Here is a 21,808-nt window from a genome sequence, read left to right on the forward strand (position 1 = left end):
AATACTTTAGCATCTCATTATAAGCCCTGCTCGCTGGAATCATACCCCCCATGCTGGATCATCTGGGCACATCAGCGAGATTAAAAACCAACGTGTACATAAGCGACGTGCACCTGGCGAGCTGCACTTCGCTTGGGACTTTGAGGTTTGTGGTCCTAGCTTGCTTCAGGCAGCACTCACGGTCATCAGCGGCAGGCTTAGCAAGCAACACCACCTCACTTTTAGATTTCACAGACTCTGACCGTCACAAAAACTACCATCCCCCTTTAAGAAGCCGGTTCAAGTAGGCTGTATCCCATATTCCTTGACTGCTGCTTCTCTCTCGATGCCACTCACTCTCCTCACGTAGCTGTCGCTTCTGATTCCGGCTCTGCAGAAAATGCTGATCCCCACACTCACTCCATTTCCTATTATCCCTCTCTCTGCCCCCACCCCTGTCCAATTTCTCCTGCATTACGACAGTGACTACACTTCAAAAGCACGTCATTGGCTATCAAGCATTTTTTGGGCATTGAGTGTTCATGAAAGGTGCTACATGAATGAAAGTCTTTCTTTTGCTTCATTTCTAGCATCTATCTCTCTCTGACTCTCCTTCCTGAGTGTCTCTCACTACTAGACTCCTATCCCCAGTCTCCCCCAAAGATGAAGGAGAATTGCTGACCCAACAAACCATCTAGCCTTCACACTAGCTATTTGGAACCTTTTCCTTTTAAAGGTCACTCTAATGTATTTATGAATAACCTAACACCCAAAGCTCCTACAAAGACCTTTAACACCAGAGGTTTGTCACTCTAACCTTCTGATGTCATCTTTGTCCTGCCATGACTGGCTGTTCTCTGAGATGTATTGTCACTGGCAACATAATGTCAGAGGTCACATTTAGGGGTTAAATGCAGTGTCAGTGTAGTCACAGGGACCAGCAGGTTTCTTAGTTTGATTTCCGGTCTGTACCGAGTTAATTAATCTCAACCAGAGCACCAGTTTGCAAGCATTCACTGGAGAGCCTCGAGGGATTAAATATTACAGCAATTTCCAACGCGAGTTAAACTATTGAGACTCAGGTAGACCTTTTAATCAGCTGGGAATTTCCTCAGGATGTCTCTCGCCCCGCTGCCATAACTCCGGGGATTTTAGCCGAACCTCCGCTGCTGTTAATGGAAGGAGGAGAGACCGCACAGAAACCTCTGGCTGGAAGGATTTCTTTTTCTGTTGTGGTGCCGTCAGCATTGCACCTTCGAGGCAATTAGTGATGTTATAAAACACACGGGAAACAGCAGGTGAGCAGAGCTTTGAAGAAATTCTGACGACAGCTGGCAACAGTCAGCAGAGGTGCCAGATGGAGTCTGGCACTGCGTCACGGTGGTCTGTGGTTGGGAAACATGTGAAGATGTAAACAGGAAGAATAAAGCCCAATACGTGTCTTTTTAGTTTGTTGAATGAATCTGACTTCCAACGAGGATTGATGTGTTTTGAAATAAACAGAAGAGAATTTAGTGGTGAAGGAGTGTTTGAGGCATCTGTTTTCCCTGTGTAATAAAGATACAATCCACACACTGCCTTTCCTAGCAACCTTTAATGTATATATTTATCAGCTCAGAGATCCTGGACATACACACAGTAAAGAGAAAACAGTTATCGGATGGATGGGAAATGATCTCATTTGAAGTGAATCTCTTGCTTCTTGACCCGTACTTGACAAGGATTTGGGAAGCCCTTTGAATCTGTGGCAGAGGAAATAATTATGGCAGTAAAGCAATAGAACCAGATGGACCTCGGCATGTCATCACAGGCAACTGGTAACAAATCCCACATTTGACTTTTTTAAGCCGTTATATAATGTGACTGTTTCTACTCCGATTTTCTATCTGATGTTATTCCCTTCCATACAACTAATCAGCTAATTACGACTTTTCTTCAAAGCTATTAGCCTCCAACCAAGTTATAATGAAAAAAATGCAATTGTCATTAATATCTCCTAATGCGGCTTGGTGTCAAATTTTAACTGGTAATAATCTCATGAAGCCCCTTGGGATGTTTTGCTGGGATAAAGATGCTATTTAAATGCAAGTAGCTCAATACTACAAACTTGGCCCAATGCAACTGAGCCATGAAATGGAGAGAGTAATGGAGTTAAGGCTCCTGACTGCTATCCAGTGACCCACTCAGGGTGAGGGTGACTCCATTTGCCCCGAACCAATCGAGCACCAACACCCGCTCACCATGTATGATGAACAGAAACCTTGGGTAAAGTACGCGAGGGGGCAGTCATCAGGGGAGCTGTATCCAGCACGAATCGGTGACATCAGCAAAGGAGAGGAGAGAAAAATTACAAGGGAAATAATTCTGCTTAAATCTCCTGAATTCAGACTAAAATTGCTTTGAGACTCTATGAGCAGCATTAAATTAGATTTAATTCTTCGAAGCTATGACTCAGGCTAGGACGAGCTTCTACAGTCCAGCAAACCAGGAGCCGCAAATTGCATGAGCTCTTTTCATTCTGGGAACTGAAATAGGTTTGCCGTCCCATATCTATTTTTCAAAATGATATTTTGCAAATTATAGTGACAGTTGTTTCAGAATACAGAAAGAAAGGTATGGAACACTTGGACCACATCTCAGCACCTTGATGAGCTGAGTTTCTTAAGCACATCTGCAATCCTTTTCCACCATAATTACTTATTCCACAATCAGTACCAACAATCATTGGGCTATGACCTTCTCTTAAAAGACTCTATTTAGCTTATAAAGGACCTAAGAGCAAGATTTCCTCTTCTCGTTAAACAGTTTGATCACCGCCAATGATTTTTAAAGGTTATAAAAATAATTCCAGTCTGTATGGTTGAAATAGTGAAAACAATGCTTACGAATGCAAACAGGACCTCTGCTGGTGTACAGTTCAACAGATGCCATCCACAATCGTATAACCCACCAAATGACTGTTCTTGTATGGGCTGGTAGGCAAAGAGGCTACTTGCAGTGCCCTCTACCCCAGCTTACTTTAGCACAGAGGAGGCCACAGGGTTTGGCCTTTGTCGCAAGGGGATTGGTAACTAGGTAAGGTCATTGTCCACAAGGGACCACAAGCATCTCTTCCTGTTAGAGAAAGGCACGTGGTTATTGAGCTTGAGGGGCGCTGCCCCACATCAAGTGGGGGGCAAGGCAAGGAGGCAGGCCCCCATGAACTACCACAGCCAGTACAGAGAATGAACCCACACTGTTGGTATTATTCTGCACCACACTCAAGCCATCTAGTCAACTGAGCCAACCAACCCACAAGGCAATTGGAGTGTAAGAATAAGGATGTCTTGCTACAGTTGGGCTTTGGTGAAACCACACCTGGAGTACTGTGCACGGTTTTGGTTTCCATATTTAAGGAAGAATATACTTGCGCTGAATATACTTGCATGAGGGGGAAGAACATTTTCACGCAATCTGGAATGCACTGCCTGAGAATGTAATGGAGGCAGATTCAATCAAGGCATTCAAAAGGGGATTAGACTGTTATTTGAAGAGGAAGAGTGTGCAGGGTTATGGGGAGAAGGCAGGAGAATGGCGCTAAGCAAATTGTTCATTCGGAGAGCCGGTGCAGACATGATGGGCTGAATAGACTCTTGCTGCACTGTAAGGATTCTGTGATTCTGTGCATTGGAGATGATATAACGAAGGTTCACTAGACTGGTTTCTGGGATGAGAAATTGTCCTTTAATGGGAGGCTGAGTAAATTGGCCTTTACTATCCGCAGTGTAGAAGAATGAGAGTTGATCTCATTGAAACATACAAGTTTCTGATGGGGTATGTTGGGGTAGACACTGAGAGGCTGTTTCCCCTTGCTGGGGAATCTAGAACACAGGGACACAGCCTCAGGCTAAGGGATCAATTATTTAGGACTGAGATGAGGACAAATTCCTTCACTCAGAAGGTTGTGTGAAATAGTCTACCCTAAAGGGTTGTGGATGCTCCATTACTGAATATATTCAAGACTGAGTTCAATAGAGTTTTGACCTCTCAGAGTATCAAGGGAAATGGGGAGGAAAGTGGAGTTGAGGTAGAAGATGAGCCATGAAATAATTGAATGGTGGAGCAGGCTTGAGAGGCCAAATGGTCTATTCCTGCTCTTATTTCTTATGTTCACATGGACTGGGGGTGCGGGCCAGTGATATGGAGAGAGCATTGGTGATTGGAAATGGTAGTGATTGGGTAGGTGGTTAAATACGGGATCAGGCTTCACATTCTGATAAGCTACTTGTCTCCTTTATTGCAGACGAAACCTAAGGCTGCTTTCCCTAAGTGTAGCCCACTCTCAAACTACCAGAAGGAGACCACTGCCAGGCACATAGGAAAAGGGGCTAATGCCTGCTTCAAATGAGGGTGAAGGACGCCTCCTGTTTGTCCTTGTCCAATATGACGTGCAGCGAGCTTCCAGCCAGAAATGTACGCGTCCATCCTGGCTGCTATTTCAGGGCTTCAGGTGTTCGTCCACGCAGTGCCCAAAATACAGGTCCTGTCGTGTGAAATTTCTGTACAATGCAAAGATAGAATGAAAAAATAACCAAGTGACTAAAAAAAATGAATCAAATGCAAATATACCTTATGGTATCGAGTCAAGACATCACCTACTTCATAAAATGAATGAAATCTAGTAGAATTCCATCATACACAGTGGGTGGAATTCAATGCCCCTCCCCAGCAGCAGGTTTGGATGCAGGGGGCACTTAATCGGGCAGCAACATGTGTAATGGGGGCCCCACTGCCTTCCCACTTCTGCCCGATTAAGTCTGGGGTCGGAGGGCTTGTGGACGGCTTTCCTGCTGGATGATAACTGAAGCCCTAACACGGGTAACTAATGCCCACTGAAGGACCTCATCCCATCGCCGGCGGGATTCAGCTAGTGCCGGCTAGGGAAGTCGCCATGCAGGAAGCCCAAAAAGAAAACCCTTGGTCGAGTTTGCATGTGGGCACCCATTGGTGGGGGGGTGTCATGTCCCTCGTTCAAAAGCACTCAGTGCCTAATTGAGGGAGCCGGAATCGGGAAGATAGGGCCACTGAAAGACATCATTCCTGCCCTTGCCTCCAACCTCCCCCCAACTCCCCCCACTTTCTTGCAAACCACCCCCACCACTGCCATGGCACCAGGTTTTATAGCTCCCCTGCCTGCCAGCCCATTTCTGGGCCTTCCATAAAATTCCACCCAAAACTGTAGTTTATATTGCCTGAATCTTCAAATCATTTTAAAAGGAAAGTTTTTTGCATTTATATAGTGCCTCTCATGATCTCAGGCCATCCCAAAGTACTTGAAAGCCAACAATTCGAATGGAAGTGCTGGCTCTGTTGTGGAATAGAAAACACATCAGCTAGTTTGTGCACAGCAATGCGACAACAATTTGATAATTGGTTTCTATGTTGGTGGTTGAGGGATAAATATTGGTCAGGGTACCAGGGAAATCTCCACATTCTAACAAACTCTCTGCTCTTCTAGACTGGAGAAGGGAAGATTCAAGATCACCTTTGCAAAATATTCAGGAAATGAATGGGTACTGACAAGGCAAATGGCCATAGCCCTGAAAACCCTTGGGACATGGTTCTGGCAGTCATACCAGTGTCCCACCTGTTGGTGACCTAGCTGGAGATATAAGGCCATGGAGATCAAACTGTAACTAAACTTTACACAGCTATAAAAGCTTTTATTCACAAAGATACACACTACCATGCACCTCCTAACCTACCCCCTAGCTTCAGTCTGTTCCTATTCATTGGAGCACAATTTAATACCAACGAAACAAATGCTTGTTGTCTTTGATTTTTTGCCTGCTTGGCCCCTCTAAAATAATTATTTATTTATTTGCCTCCTAGGTTGCCTCCATTTTGAGGCGCCATCGAGGTCTCCTACCTGCCTCAGTGGCGCCCTCCTTTCCCAGTGGGGCTGCTGAGACTCTACAGTCGGCAGCCCTTTGATTGGATGGACAGTTTCGGGAGCCCGCCCACCATTCGAAATTGGACAGTGAGCCCTGAGGCAGCCAATCAGGAGGCCGAACCCGGGAAAATAGTACCCCCAGTCTGGGCCCCAACCATTGTGGGCTTGCGACCCCCATTTTGTCCTGTCATCAGGGTCCCGAAGCCACGGGAAACTCCTATCCATATTGTCAAAGCATATGTTGCTATCTTCTGTTGTCTTCTGCTGTCATATTTCTTCAGGAGCTTTGTTGGTTCTTCCACTCGTGTTCTGGGCAGCCTTGAACTGTACTTTGCATAATTCATGCTTGTTGATTTTGGCTCTTCCTTGACAATAATTTTCCCGCCCACAGCACATGTTCGGCTTTTCCATTCAGATACACCTGCAATTTTGAAGGAAGTTCAAGAAAGTGCCCCTTGGCTATTTTCTCTTGCACTTAATGACATGATCAATAGTTCTGTTGGCCTCCTTGAAGAGGCAAGAAGACAATAGATTTAGCAGGGTTGAAAACAAAGAAGAGCAAAAATGGAAAAGGAGGAAGCCATTAATTGAAGTGTGGAAGACAGAATTCAGAGCACAAAATCGAAGGAGCAGAGAAATGAAACAGGAATAACAGAGTCAAAAGTCAGCAAAATTGATGACCAAATGTAAGGAGCAGTGAGGTAAAAATTCCTCTGTAACATTAGGGAGAAATTTCCCTATGTCGGGCGGGGCAGCCCGTGCAGGAGGGGGCGCCAGTTAAGGCCCACACAGCCTGTTTCACGGCTCCTGGGGACAGCAGGGGTGGGCGGGCGGCAGCGGGTCAGCATTCACCGCCAGGTCCAATGGCGACCCTGCGGCCTGTTTTAAGGGCAAGCTGCAGCCGCTCCATGGCTGCTGTACACGGCCAAAGGTCGGGGCCAAGGCAGATCCAGGTTGGCCATGCAGGAGGGTAGGGTGGGTGGTCACTGTGCGCCCAGGTTTTCGAGGAGGTGGCAGCACGGTGGGAGGTGCTCATCCCCCAGGATGGGAGGAAGGGGCTACCCCCACATGACCAAACGTGCCTGGGAGGAGGTAGCAGGGGTTGTGAGGTCCCACGATGTGGTGCGGCACTCATGGGATACAGTGCCGCAAGCGCTTCAATGGCCTACTGCGCACGGGAAGGGCGAATAGCATGTTGGCGTCGTTCACTTCACCCATCATGTAAGCTTCTCCATCCCCCCCACCCCCCCAGCACCCCACCTATGTCTGACTGGCCTGAGTGCAATGAGTCATTGACGGCATGTGTCCTTAGCTGGGCGGGCCAGCAGATATTCCCTATGCGTTGGTCAGCCTGAGAGGGTGATGAAGAGATGGGTTCTGCACCCGCAGCATGTGATGGACTGAGACCCACGTGACTGTGGTGGGGGCAATCTGGAGGATCTGCACCCAGGCACACTGCTCGAACTCCAGGACATGTCGAAGTTGGGGTGATGACATGGTGGGAGGGGGTCTTCAAGGTGGCATTGGCACAGATGGATTTGCTGCCATCTGCGCTCCAATTATTGTGCCTCCTTGCTACGGCAGGTACAACCATGTGCTCCTAACTGTGATGAAGGCAGCATGTGGCCAAGGGTGGTCGGGGGTGGGGAAGGACACACCTGGCATATTTGTGTGAGTGTTCGGCAGCAGTGGGGTAAGGATGCACTACGTCCCTGATATGGCCAACTGGCTTGGGGTAGGCCAGCCATGAGGAGATCGACGGTACAATTATCACTTATCAATGTTCTTTCCTCATTTCCAGAAGAAGAATTCTCACAACACCGCTGAGCGGGTGAGGGCTGGCAGTGGGCCAGCCCAGGTACTGCTGCTCAGCCGCTTCGAGCAGAAGGCCCTCGACCTGCACAGGTGCCACGCGCCCTGGTCCACTGGAGCCGGAGAGGCTGGAGTTCCATGGGCAGGTATGTGTGGTCAGCACCCATGTCACCAGTAGTCTCCCAACATCCATGGCAGTGCTGAGTGTTGAGTGAGTGACGTTACCAACATGGCTTGCCCAGTGCGTGTGGAATGATGAGCGCTTGGTGAGCCAGGGGACAGGCAGGTACATTGACATTGTCCACAGGCTAACTGATCGAATTTCCTTACCCTTCCTTTCAGCATCATCGGCACAGGGCTGGGACCCAGAGCAGCAGGGGCCCCTCTCACACCTGGGGGCCATGAAGTTACAACACCAGAAGGATCACTCCATCTCTGCCAGGCAGGCACCAGCGCAGATACTGGCACCTCGGTGGGCATCAGGTCTTTGGCTAGTGTCCTGGGGCACAGCGGTGAAGGCACTTCGCAATCGCTGGCGGAGACAGAGAGTGCCCATGGCGCCAGCAGTCAGAGGACTGCAGGGGCCCAGGCACATGCTCAGTCCTTGGCTGATGATGAGCCTCTGGAGTCGTCCATGATGCAGCCAACTCAGAGAAGCGGCCAGGTGTGTGGGACCATCTGGTAGAGATACATGAGCTCTGCTTGGCTTGGTGTCAGTGGTGGAGGAGTCTACGCGGACCATAGCTGATGCATTGAGCGTCATGGCTGAGTGCCAAGCTTCCTCCATGGAGAGAGTGGCGACTCTCATGGAGAGGCAGCTCCAGGGACAGGACCAGGGGTTCCTCGGATTGCGCTCAGTCCTGCAACACCTCATAGCGGCATTGACCTCAGGTGGTCAGTGCCCATGTGGGCGGTGGTTTGGGTACCGAGTATCCCACCTCGGTGCCCACCTGGTGAGCAGGGAGGGCCGAATGGACCTCATGTCGGTGGAGCAACTGCCTGCCATCTCTGCTGGCACCTCTCAGGGCACTCCGGATGAGGGCAGCAGCTCCTCCGCCCCTCTGCCAGTGACCGCGGCACCCAATGAGGCTGCGAAGACTGGGGAGATGCCAGCTGTGGAACTGGCCGCTCCCTTCCAGGCGGGGCCAGCATAGGGTCCACGGGCCAGAGGACGTCCGCCAAGGTCATCGAGGCCAACAGGACAGCAGAGTCAGCAGGCTGCCTCAGATGCCAGTGCCAGCGAGGGGGCACCACAAAGACGTAGCACCCACAAACATAAAATTAAGGCACCTTAGACACACCCCGGGTTCATCACTGGTGGTTTTATGTTGGGCCCCCAATGAGTTCCTTCTGATTGTGTTTGAAGTGCGACACCATTTTATTTGTGTTCTGTTAAGAGACTTGTGAAAGCATTAAATTAATGTCGTCTAACATGACAGGGAGTGTCTCTTTTCTTGGACAGGTGGATGGATTCCTGAGATGTTATGAGTGATTTGCGTGTCATTGACATTTATTGACTGGGCACATCGTCAATGCTCCTATCTTGACGGATTTTGCACTAAGGTCTCCAGGATGGAGGCTGCAGGCCAGGCTTGTCCTGGAGGTCCATATGTGCTGTGCAAGCTAAAGGTCCCTTTGATTAAAGCCTCCCGGGTGCCCCTGCCTCCCTGGAGTATGCCCGGATCAGTGTCTGCCCCCTCAGCATTTCCCTGTGCCTGCTTATCCTCGGTCTCACTGCTGGACTCATCGTGTGCAGCCGCAGCCACTCCGTCTACATCTTCTTTGTCCACTGCGTCCCCCTTTTCCAGCACAAGACTGTGAAGAGCACAGCATGCAACCACTATCAGCGACACACTATCTGAGGGGGTACTGCAGTGCGCCCCCTGGAACGGTCCAGGCATTGGAAGCGCATCTTGAGAAGACCAATGGCTCTCTCCACCACAGCCCTTGTGGAGGTGTGGCTCCTATTGTACCGCTGCTCAGCTTCTGTTCTTGGATGGTGGAGAGGCACCATGAGCCACCTTCTGAGGGGATAGCCCTTGTCACCCAGCAGCCATCCATCCAGCCGGGCCGGACACTGAAGAATCCCAGCACCTGGGAGTGTCTGAGGATGTAGGCGTCGTGGGAGCTGCCTGGGTACCTTATACAGATTTGCAGAATCAGCATCCTGTGGTCACACACTATCTGCGCGTTCATGGAGTGGAAGCCCTTCCTGTTGATGAAGGCACCGGGCTCACCTGCTGGCACCTTGATGGCCACATGTGTACAGTCTATAGCACCCTGGACACAGGGGAAGACAGCAATGGCCGCGAAGCCTCTGGCTCGCTCTGTCTGGCTGGCCTCATCCCAATGGTAGTGGATGAAGATCAATGCACACCTGAACAGAGCGTCTGTAACCTGCTTGGCACAAGTGTGGACAGCTGATTGGGAGACACCACAAAGATCACTCACCGAACCCTGGAAGGAGCCAGAGGCATAGAAGTTGAAGGCAGCTGTGACCATTAGAGTCACGGGCATGGGGTGTCCTCCTACACAGTTAGCTGAGATCTCTGGACCAATGACAGTTAACTGTCTCCCTTGAGAGACAGAGCCTCCTTTGGCATTGCACCTCAGACATATTGAGGTAGCTGCTTCGCCGTCTGTATACCCTGGCAGCAGGATAGTGGCGTCTTCTGCGGCCCCTTCCGCCTTGGACTATCTCTTGGCCCTGCGCCCCTTGTGCCTGCACCTCTCCTCCCAAAGGTGGCTCCCCTGGAGGCTGAATGTGCACTTCTGGCCTCCTCCCCCTTCTGGCCCTCACTTCCTCCTCAGATGAGGTGCCTCCAGTGGAGAGATCACCTCCCATTCCCAGGCTCAGGGAGGCTTCCTGAAACCTGCGGGCCCAAAAACAAATCCTCACTGCAGAGTGCTGACCTGAAGGTTATGAGCCCAGTCCAAGCAGCTGGGATGCGTTTTGAACTTTTCCAGCTCACACAGGCAAGCTTCAGTAACTTTTGAACAATGACTTTTAAATCTGTAGAATCGCGACCCCACTGAGCCCCTTTCTCCCTTTCGCGGATGAGGTTTATACAAGAGTGTCCTACCCGCCTGCCCATTGCGCCCGTGCGATGACCTGACGATCACACGGGCGCCGCAAAATCCCCATCAGTTGGAGCCTCATGGCCTTAAGTGGCCCGTTAATTAATGGTGGGCGCACAGCGGAGATCATCGTGCCCCCACCCACCGAAATATCCCGATGGCGCGCGGTGACATCGGGACGCGCGCCCGACATCACCGCGTGTCATTTTATGTGTTGGTGTGCAGGTCCTGGCCCACCCCCCCCCCGCACACCGACGGGAAAATTCTGCCCCATTGCGCAGCAACATCGTAAGAAAAATTAAAAAGAGACAATGCTGGAAACACTCAAAGACAAGGGGCTGAATTTCACCTCGCTCAGCGGTGGGCAGGAGGCCGAACCAGGAGTCAGTGGATTGCTGAACCCCCCTCCCCCACCTTTGAAAGACGGCCAACAATACGTGTCGTGGCCAATTAACGGCCACCGCCGGGGGTCACGGGGGGAGGGGGGCGGTGGGGGGGAGCTGACTAACAGCTTCAGGAGATGGTGGGCAGTGCGGCCGATTGGCCACTGAGGGAGCGACTTCCAAGGACAGAGGGGGCTGGCCTTGACCCCAAAAGAGGCCACGACCACCCATTTACAGGGACCCTTGGCACGGGATTGGCACGGGATGGTGGCAGCTGCACCAGGAAACAATGATTGGGCAGATCAAAACTTAGTGGCGGGGATTTTGAATTTATTCAAACCATTGCCACTAGTTGAGTGTTTCCAGCATTTTCTCTTCCTATGTTTGCTTATGGTATTGCTGTACATTGTGACAGGGGAGTTTTTACCTCACGGTTCCATGCATTCGGTTTTCTACTTTGCTGAATTTTGACTCTGTTGCTCCCACTTCATTTTTTTTCTCCTTCAACTAATGATAGTTCTTCAGATGGGAAATATTCGGAACCTTTGGCAGGGAAGAAACAGCAGCTGACCCCATTCACTTGATGAATTATCAAGTGCTTATGGAGACATTGAACATCAGGCTGTTAACTCTCTGTGCCTCTCCGCAGATGGTCGAGAGAAGGAAGCCAGGAGCTGGGGAACGCGAAAGATCAAGGATGTCCCCAAGGTTTGATGGTGACTTGCTGCAAGCCCTCCTCCAAGTTGTAAATGATGGGCGGGAGGTCCTCATGCCTGCTAAAGGGAAGGGGAAACCTCCTAACCTGACCAAAGCAGCCTGAACAGAGGTCACAGAGGAGGTCGGCAGCCTTGGGGTGTCTGGCGACCCTAGCTGCAATGCCGCAAAAGACTCAATGACTTTCTGAGATCTGCAAGGGTGAGCAGGTCACTGTTCTTGAGATGGACATATATGGAAAGATATGCTCTGGGTTTATTTTCGGATTGTCTTATGTGTTGCCCAAGTGTGTAAGGTGGCGCGATGCACATATGCCACTCTGCCTGGCAATAGGGTTTAACGAAATGAGTGGTGACCATAAGACCATAAGATGTAGGAGCAGAAGTAGGCCATTCGGTCCATCGTATCTGCTCCACCATTCAATGAGATCATGGCTGATCTGATAACCCTCAACTCCACTTTCCTGCCTTTTCTCCATAACCCTTGATTCCCTTAGATAGATTTTTCATCAGTATCTCAACCTTGAATATACTTAGCAACCTAGCCTCTACAGCCCTCTGCGGTAAAAAAGTTCCATAGGTTATCTACCCTCTGAGAGAAGAAATTCCTCCTAATCTCTGTCTTAAATGGGTGACCTCTTACTCTGAGATTATGCCCTCTGGTCCTAGACTCCCCCATAAAGGGAAACAACCTCTCAGCATCTACCCTGTCAAGCCCCCTAATAATCTTATATGTTTCAATGAGGTCGCCTCTCATTCTTCTAAACTCCAATGAGTACAGGCCCAACCTACTCAACCTCTCATCATAAGAAAATCCCTCCATACCTGGGATCAGCCTAGTGAACCTTCTCTGGACTGCCTCCAATGCTGGTATATCTTTTCTTAGATAAGGGGACCAAAACTGTTCACAGTATTCTAGTTGGGGTCTAACTAGTGCCTTTTACAATTTTAGCAAGACTTCCCTATTTTTATACTCCATTCCCTTTGAAATAAAGGCCAACATTCCATTTGCCTTCCCCATTACCTGCTGAACTTGTATGCTAGCTTTTTGGGATTCATGACACCTGTTTTTGTGTCATCCACAAACTTGGTGATAGTACATTCCCTTCCCTCATCTAAGTTATTAATATATATTGTAAATAATTGTGACCCCAGCACTGACCCCTGTGGCACTCCAATAGTTACAGGTTGCCATCCTGACAATGTCCCCCTTATCTCTACTCTTTGTCTTCTATTTATTAACCAATGTTGTATCCAGGCTAATATACTACCCCCAACACCATAGGCTCTTGTCATATTAAGTAGCCTTACGTGTGGTACCTTATTGAATGCCGTTTGGAAATCCAAATATATTACATCTACTGGTTCCCCTGCTTGATACCTCCTCAAAGAATTCTAATAAGTTTGTCAGACATGATTTCCCCTTCATGAAGCCATGCTGACTCTGCTTGATTATATTTTGCATTCCTAAATGCTCTGCTATTATATTCTTTATAATAGACACTAACATTTTCCCAATGACGGATGTTAAGCTAACTGGCCTCTAGTTACCTGTTTTTTGTCTACCTCCCTTTTTGAATAAGGGTGTTACATTGACAGGTTTCCAATCTTCTGGGAATTTTCCAGAATCTAAGGATTCTTGGAAGATTACTACCAGTGCATCCACTATTTGTGTAGCTACTTCCTTTAATATCCTAGGATGCAACCTGTCAGTTCAAGGGGACTTAACAGCCTTTAGCCCCATTAGTTTCCCTAGTACTTTTTCTCTAGTGATAGTTATTATATTTATTTCCTTCCCCCCATTTTGTCCCTTGATTATTTAGTATTTCTGGAATGCTATTAGTGTTTTCTACTGTGAAAACTGACGAAAAGTATTAATTCAACTCCTCTGCCATTTCCTGGTTCCCCATTATTATTTCCCCAGCCTCATTCTCTAAGGGGCCTATGTTCACTTTGACCTCTCTCTTCCTTTTAATATATTTAAAGAAGCTCTTACTGTCCATTTTTATATTACTTGTTAGTTTACCCTCAAAATTTATTTTCGCCCTCTTTATTTTTTTTTGGTCATCTTTTGTTGATCTTTAAAACTTTCCCAATCCTCTGGTTTACCATTAATCTTTGCCACATTGTATGTTTTTTCTTTCAATTTGATACCATCCTTAACTTCCTTGGTTAACCATGGTTGGTTTATCCCCTTCCTAGAATCCTTCTTTCTCACTAGGATGTATCTTTGTTGAGAGTCATGAACTATTTTCTTAAACGTCTGCCATTGTTCATCAACCATATTTTCTGCTAAACTCCTTTCCCAGTCCATTCCAGCCAACTCTGCCCTCATTCCTTTGTAATTACCCTTATTTAACTTTATCACAGCTGTTTCTGATCCAAGTTTCTCACTCTCAAACTGAATGCTAATTTCTACCCTGTTATGGTCACTGTTTCCTAGGGGATCTTTTACTCTGAGGTCATTTATTAAACCTGCCTCATTACACATTACCAGATCCAAAATAGCCTGATCCCTGGTTGGATCCACAACATATTGTTCTAGGAAACTGTCCCAAATACACTCTATGAATCCTTGCTCGTGGCTACCTCTGCCAATTTGATTTTCCCAATCTACATAAAGATTAAAGTCACCCATGATTAATGTACTGCATTTTTACATGCCCTCATTGTCTCCTGATGTATTCTCTGTCCTACAGTATAGCTACTGTTAGGAGGGGCCTATAGACTATTCCCATCAGTGTCTTCTTCCCCTTGTTATTTCTTACCTCCACCCATATGGAATTTACATCTTCTGATCCAAGATCATTTCTTGCTAAGGTGCTTATTCCATCTCGTACTAACAAAGCTACCCTATCATCCTTTCCTCCCTGCCTGTCCTTTCGTAAAGTCACATAACCCTGAATATTTAGTTCCCAGCTTTGATTTCCTTGTAACCATGTCTCCGTAATGGCTGCAAGATCATACCCATTAACCTCTATTTGTGCCGTTAATTCATTTATTTTTTTCTGAATACTATGTGCATTTAAGTAAAGAGCCATTAATTTTCCCTTTTTATCATTTTTTTCCCGCTTTGACCCTATTTGCTGCTGTTTTTTTATATTTGTACACTCTGTCCCTTCCTGTCACACTCTGAGTATCAATACCTAAATAACTGCTCTGCAATTCTGCCATATCCTTTTGCTTTGTTAGCCTACGTATCCCCTCTGCAGAACGGGGTTGGGGCAGTGGGGGGAATGCAACACCTATTAGTTGGCAAAGAGCATTAAGAAAAATGTGCTGCTGCCAGAGTGCATCATGACCATGCATTTGAAGGTGTGATTGCATCACAGCATCATCATCAATCCAATTTTCTTCTTTAATTGCAGGAGAAGAGAGTGCACAATGCAGGGAGAGAAAGGGAAGACTGGAGGTGATGTGCCAAGCCTGGCCATATTGACTCCCATCAACGAGGAGCTGCTACAGTTGGCATCCAATGATTGGAGCCACGCCATTGGTCGAGGCGGAATAGGAGGGAGTCTCCGGGGTAGTGAGATTGCAAGGGGGAGTTTTTATAATTCCAACAAGCATCTGTTAAGAAGGCTGGGGAGGGGAGGTTGCATGAGGCTGGACAAGTTGTCAGGAATCAAGTTTTGATGGTTTGTGACTTTGAAGGCTTACATGCATTGGAGAGGGAAGTGTGCCTCTCTGTTGTATAGCGTAAGGTTCAAAGATTGAGTTACATCTCCCAGTGGTTCCATTGTTTGCAATGAAGATGGGGCATGTCTCAGCACACTCACCTCAAAGGTCGAAGATGCCCCTAACTCTTCTTCTTTTAGTTTTCCACACAAGTGCAAAATCAGCAGCTGCAGGCATTAGCCCCAAGGGGCTGATACTAACCTCTGAGGAGGAGGGAGCCTCAGAGCGTGCAGTGTCACATCCTTGTCCCATACCCAGCACCAGCACAGAATCACGCACCTGGGTGGGTATGCGCAGTTGGGCTGCAAGGGATCCACACATCACAGTTGCAACACCGGCTGTCAGAGACTGAGATGGAGCAGGCCACTGGCAGTTGGAGGGGTGTTGGAGCCGACCTCAGTGCTGAACTGTGGGCTGATGATGAGCCTCTGGAGTCGTCCGTCAGGCGGCAGATGCTGCGCAAGGTGCGTGGAGATGTGGCAGAAATACAAGAGGGGTTGCGTGTTCTGGCACAGACTTTGAAGGAGTCCATCCAGGCCATGAGTGCTGCAATCACCCACTCTATAGAAACGTATGGCTTCCTCCATTGACAGACTGGCAACTGGTATGGAGGACCAAACCCAGCAGCTCACTGATGGAATAGTGGGTATGTATTCTGACCTGCAGTCCATCATCTGGTCTCTGACCTCTGGGCACCAGAGCCATTGCAAGAGAGGGGCTAGGGGTCTGGAGTCATATCCAGCTCCTGGATCCACTCAGAAAACCAGGGCGGGCCAGATGGACGTCATGGTGGCAGGTGAGCAACAGCTGATTCCATTAGGGGGTACCTTTCGGGGCACTTCTGATGTGGACTGCACCTCCTCCACCCCTCGGCCATTGGCACTGATACCTTCATGTATTGCAGCAACAGATGGGCCTCCTGCCACTGTGCAGGAGACTCCCACCATGCTGGGGGCCCTCACAGCCTCAGCCTCACAGCTACACTCTTATTGACAAGACGGAGTTTAAATGTTCTATGAATGGGGAAGAAAATCATTTTTTCATGCCGCCTGCTGACACTGCAGTGAGTTCACATCCAACTGGAGATGTTTGTTCTGCCATTAATTACACCCAGGACAGAACTATGATGGAAGGTCAGTGCCTTTTGATTGATATTTGAATTGATGTAACAATTTTACATCTTGGCCCTGTGCCTCCAATCGTCTCTGGATTGCAAAACATAATATTTTTTGAAATAAAATGGGCATTCAATGGCCGCGGCTTTACCCAGCATGCAACGGGGGACATAATGTGCCCTATCTTCACTACAGGACCTCATGCGCAGGCGCAGAACCGGAAAGTGACTGGAACATGCACAGAGGACAGCCGCCAAAGTCATCACAGACAAGCGGGCGCAAGGGTCATCAGCCTATGTCCACCACAGCTGGCAGTGAGAGGGGAGCACCATGCCGCAGCACCCAGAAAAGATGAAAGAGAACCCCACATTAGTAACGCTTTGGTGTACATTCGAAATCTTATGCGGCTACATTCGTTCGTTAACTCTGTGTGAATGTATGGGTAAGGATTCAAATGATGCTCTCATCATGATTCTGTGATTACATGTCTCTTTCAGATGGACATGGTTTGGCTGAGTAACAATGCCCTTACACAGCGCTGGTGCTCATGTCATGGGGGTACGTGGGGAAGGAGGCAATGTCCATGAAGGTGATATTGAGTTGGAGAAACTCAGCCATTGGAATCTTCCAATGATCAGAGCTTCCTGTATCTCCCGGCCATCAAGGCCCTGCCTGGGACTGGCTTGGACACCTGCCTAATGTGGCTCAGCATCCTCTTCCTCGGACTCCTCATCAAAGGACCAGGCTATCTCCCTCAATTCCTCCTCTGACAGGGCTTCCCCGCTCTGGAGGGCCGAGTTGTGCAGCGCGCAGTAGACCACTACTGTGGCGGTGACTCTGGCTGGTGCATATTGGAGTGACCCGCCTGATCTATCCAGGCATCGGAATCTGATTTTCAGCAAACCAATGGTCTGCTCAATGATGGATCTGGTCGTTAAGTGGCTTTCATTGTAATGATACTCTGGCTGTGTCCTTGGCCTCTGAACTGGAGTCATCAGCCATTTCTTCAGGGGTTATCCTTTGTCTTCAAGCTGCCATCCTTCCAAAGTGTCCAGGCCCATAAGTATCCCTGGCACCTTGGAGTGTCTGAGAATGTATGAGTCATAGCTGCTGCCTGGGTACCTTGTATAGATCTGCATGATTCTTTGATTGTGGTCACACACAATCTGCACATTGATGGAGTGGTAACCTTGGAGTTTGCTGAAAGCCCCTGGCTGCCCTTCTGGTGCTTTGATGATCCATGGGCGCAATCAATGACCCTTTGTAACTGTGGGAAACTAGCCATGGCTGCAAAGCCTCTGGCTCGCTCCAGTTAATTGCTGTTGCCTGTTGTAAAGGAAATATATTTATGTCCTCACCAAAACCTGGCACCAGTGAAGACCTTTGTGCAGTAGATGTGTTGCAGGCTGGGTGATCCCACTCAGGTCTCCACAGGTGGACCGGAATCTGCAAAAGGCAAAGAAGCTCAAGGCAACTGTGACTTTTAAGGCCACAAGGCATCATGTGGCCCACCCACACAACTGGAGCCAAACTCAGCCGCCATCATGCCACATGTGTGACAGTCTCTCATGAAAGGTGAAGTCTGCAGAGACACTGTCGCTCCATCGTCTGAAGTTATGACATTCACACCCTGTAAACACGGTTGGCAGGGTACAGCCTTCGCCTACTTCTGAGTGTCTGCTGTTGCCCCCCCGCCACCGCCCCTCTCTGCAGCCCCTTGCTTCTCAGTAGCTTCCCCCACCTTTGGAGGTAGTACCTCCCACGGAATATACAATGTCCACATGGGACTCCGTTTCTCACTACAAACAGTGCTGTGCTCAAAGATGACTGGAGCACCAATTTTTGAACCCTCCCCTGATAGCCCTGATTATGAACAACAATAGTCTCCAAAAGAAATGACTTTCAGCAGCCTGAAGTTAGGCACGGACCCACCTCCAGCCATTATATCTTCCCTTTTGTGGGAATCTGAAAAAAAGTGTGCTTCCCACTGCCCATGTTCCACAGGCACCCATGTTATTATTGTACCAGGAACATTTTATTGCAGTCAATTGGATTGTTAATTAGCTTAAATGGCCTTTAGTTGATCATTTCAAAATGGCTGTTGACTTATGAGTCCGCCCACCTATCGTATCATTGCGGACCGGTGTGTTGGTGTTGGGTTAGCGACTGACATCATCACGCTGGATATTATGCTTCTGCAGGACTACAGCAGTTCCACTTGCGCGCCGTAAAATTCAGCCCAATGTTTACATATCGCCTGTCACATTGTATAACGTCCCAAGGCACTTCACAGGAGCGTTGGCAAAAAAAAACTTCATGTTGAGCCACATAAGGAGATATTAGGTCAGGTGACCAAAAGCTTCGTCAAAAAGGTAGGTTTAAGGAGGAAGGGAGGCAGAGAGAGGAGTTTCAGAGTTTAGAGCCTTAGCAAAATAACGCACAGCCACTAATAATAGACTGATTAAAATCGTGGATTCTCAAGAGGTCAGAATTAGATGAGTACAGATATCTCAGAGGCTTGCAGGGCTGGAGGAGATTACAGAAGTTAGGAAGGGGCGAGTCAATGGAGGGTTTTGAAAACAAAGGCGAGAATTTTAATGTCAAGACATTGCTTGATTGGGAGCCATTGCAGGTCAATGAGCACAGAGGTCATAAGGGAATGGGGTTGGATGTGAGTTAGGTCAGGTAACAGAGTTTTGGATGACCTTGAGTTTGCAGAGGATAGAACATGGGAGGCTACCCCAGAATGCATTGGAATAGTCAAGCCTAGAGGTAACAGGGACATGATTAACGGTTTCAGCAGCAGATGAGCTGAGACGGGCAGAGTTGAACAACGTTACAAAGGTGGAAATAGGTGGTCTTAGCGTTAGCATGGACATATGGTCAGAAGCTCATCTAGGGGTTCATTATAAAAGCACAGTTGCAAACAGTCTATATCAGCCTCAGACAGTTACCAGAGTTGGTGGGAAAGATGGGGTTCTTCCCAATATTCTACATCTATGGTGAGAGAAGCCGCGTTAATGTTTCAAGTTGATGACCTTGCATCAGAATTGGAAGAGTTAGAGATTTAACAATTTATAAGCAGATACGGAGCCAAGGAAAAAGTGCATGGGTGGGAGGATGGTGGGGGTGTGTCAGGAAAGAACAAAGGGGAAGACCTGTCATAGGATGGGGAACATCATAAATATCCCTACGAGAAGTATAAACCTGTTCTTTTCAAATTTATGTTTGTCATTCTTCTTTTGAACATTTATCTGCTTTCCCTCCTCATTAGCTAGAAGTGCAGTAGTCACTCCGTGGAAGGTATTTGGCCTCTGATGCTGATGTCTAGAAAGAATGCCTCTTCAGGCAAGGAGCGAGAGATATGTGGGCTCAGATTGAAGCAGCAGCAAAAATGAGAAGCCAAACTGGATTAATCATGGAAAATCCCTCAGTGTTCATGGAAAGAAATGAAGGCCCAAGATGGTAGGTCTTTGTGTTTGTCAAACTTAAGGGCTCAGACCACACAGTGCTGTTTGGGGGACGTAAATACTGCACCAAAATTTATCTGGAGCTGCAGGCTTTCTGTAGCTCCCTCATGCTGAGAGCTGCTGTGGCTGTTTTCTTCTCCCCACAAGAAAGAAGCAATGAATCACCACCGATAATTAAACCTTGTGCTATGGAGCAAAATGCCAGGCCCAGAACATTTCTGGTAAAGATTACCATGTCATTAGTTACCATGTGATTTAAGAGTAAGCATTAGCGGGGGGATTGGTGGGTGGAAGCTTTTCAGTTGAGTCCCATATGTTGTCCCAGGGCTTCGATTCACTTAACCTTTTCTTGCAAATGCCATCCCACATCTGAGGCTTGGAAAACCAACCGTAATGTTTGTAAACATCCTGTTATCAATCTTGTCGAGTGTTGAATAGACTGGGACCATTTATTCACTCTCTTTAGTTACTGGGCACCTGTAGCATGGTGAGCTGACCTCACAATATAGACCATTTAAGTAAATCATTGGTGCTCCCAAGGCAGACTGTTTTTTGTGCTAAGAATGCACAAGGGTCGCTTGTGGGTTATGTAGCAGCAGCAGCCCTAAAGGACTGTTACTTCCTCAAAAGCCTATTCTGCAGCAGATGACATAGGACTTCAGCTATTTCACTGCTAACCAAAAGTCTGCTTCGATACAGATCTCTGGCCAAACTGTCAATTGCCGCATTTGTATCATTTAACTACTGTTCTCAAATGACTCCAGGTATGTTCAATACCTTATAGGCCCAGCAGTACTGCTCTAGGGTGTTCAAGTGAGGCCTTGGGCGACAGCAGGGAATTTTTAACAGCTGGTATTGAATACGCTTGTTGTTGATTCTTACAGAGCTCATGGGGCATTGCTTCACCTTCCTGGTCAGGCTACTCTTGAGCCACCAGTTCAGCCTTGCTCTCCTCCTGAATCTACTCCATGGACATTTGGAGGACAAGCTCATGCAGGTCAACAATTCTTTGGAGAATGAATGGTTTGTATTGCAGGACCCTCCAAGATGTGTCAATATAATGGAAACATTGAGCATCATCAAGTCTCTTCCTGTGCATAAAGACCTGCTATTACATTGATGAAATGGAAGCCCTCTCCATCCATGAAGGGGCAGGATTGGGATCTGAAAGGCCACACAAATGCCACCAATAACATCAATAACTGCAGTCAAATGTTAAAAGGGCAGCACCCTTTCGTGCCTCTGGTTTTGGTAGGGAAATTAATGACACCACTCACCCTACTAAACAAGACACCCAGTACTTGCATGATACAGTGGTGAATTACAGGTTGAGAACCTGGATTCTTTTGTCTGGATAGACCTTGTGCTGATAAAAATTCAAAGTAGTGATTTCCATGTTCTGGATCTGGGTGCAGGAGTTGACATTTCTACATCTTCTATGGTATATAGTCTGCTTCCTCAGACATACCAAATAACTATCTATCTATCTAAATAAATAAATAAGTATCAAAAGGAGACACCATAAGAGGTCTCATGAGGAAAAGAGCCCCCCTCGCCCTCTTTCATGCTCGCTCCGATCCTCCTCTCCTAAGTCCTGCCCAGTGGAAAAGACGCAGTTAAAACGATTACTCAGCATAACAACATTGCT

The 21,808-nt window shown here is 47.9% G+C and overlaps 1 long non-coding RNA gene across 1 annotated transcript in view; it reads right to left on the bottom strand.

Annotated features, from left to right (window-relative positions):
- Positions 1–1,557: 1,557 nt before the first annotated feature.
- The window catches only part of LOC144679301 (uncharacterized), a 72,113-nt gene continuing 51,862 nt past the window's right edge, over positions 1,558–21,808 (bottom strand). Inside the window, exon 2 of the long non-coding RNA XR_013576309.1 lies at positions 1,558–4,517. This is a non-coding gene — a long non-coding RNA (uncharacterized LOC144679301). The remainder of the gene's footprint in view (positions 4,518–21,808) is intronic.

Source organism: Cetorhinus maximus, chromosome 4 (assembly GCF_964194155.1).
Source record: "Cetorhinus maximus chromosome 4, sCetMax3.hap1.1, whole genome shotgun sequence".
NCBI classification, from domain to species: domain Eukaryota; kingdom Metazoa; phylum Chordata; class Chondrichthyes; order Lamniformes; family Cetorhinidae; genus Cetorhinus; species Cetorhinus maximus.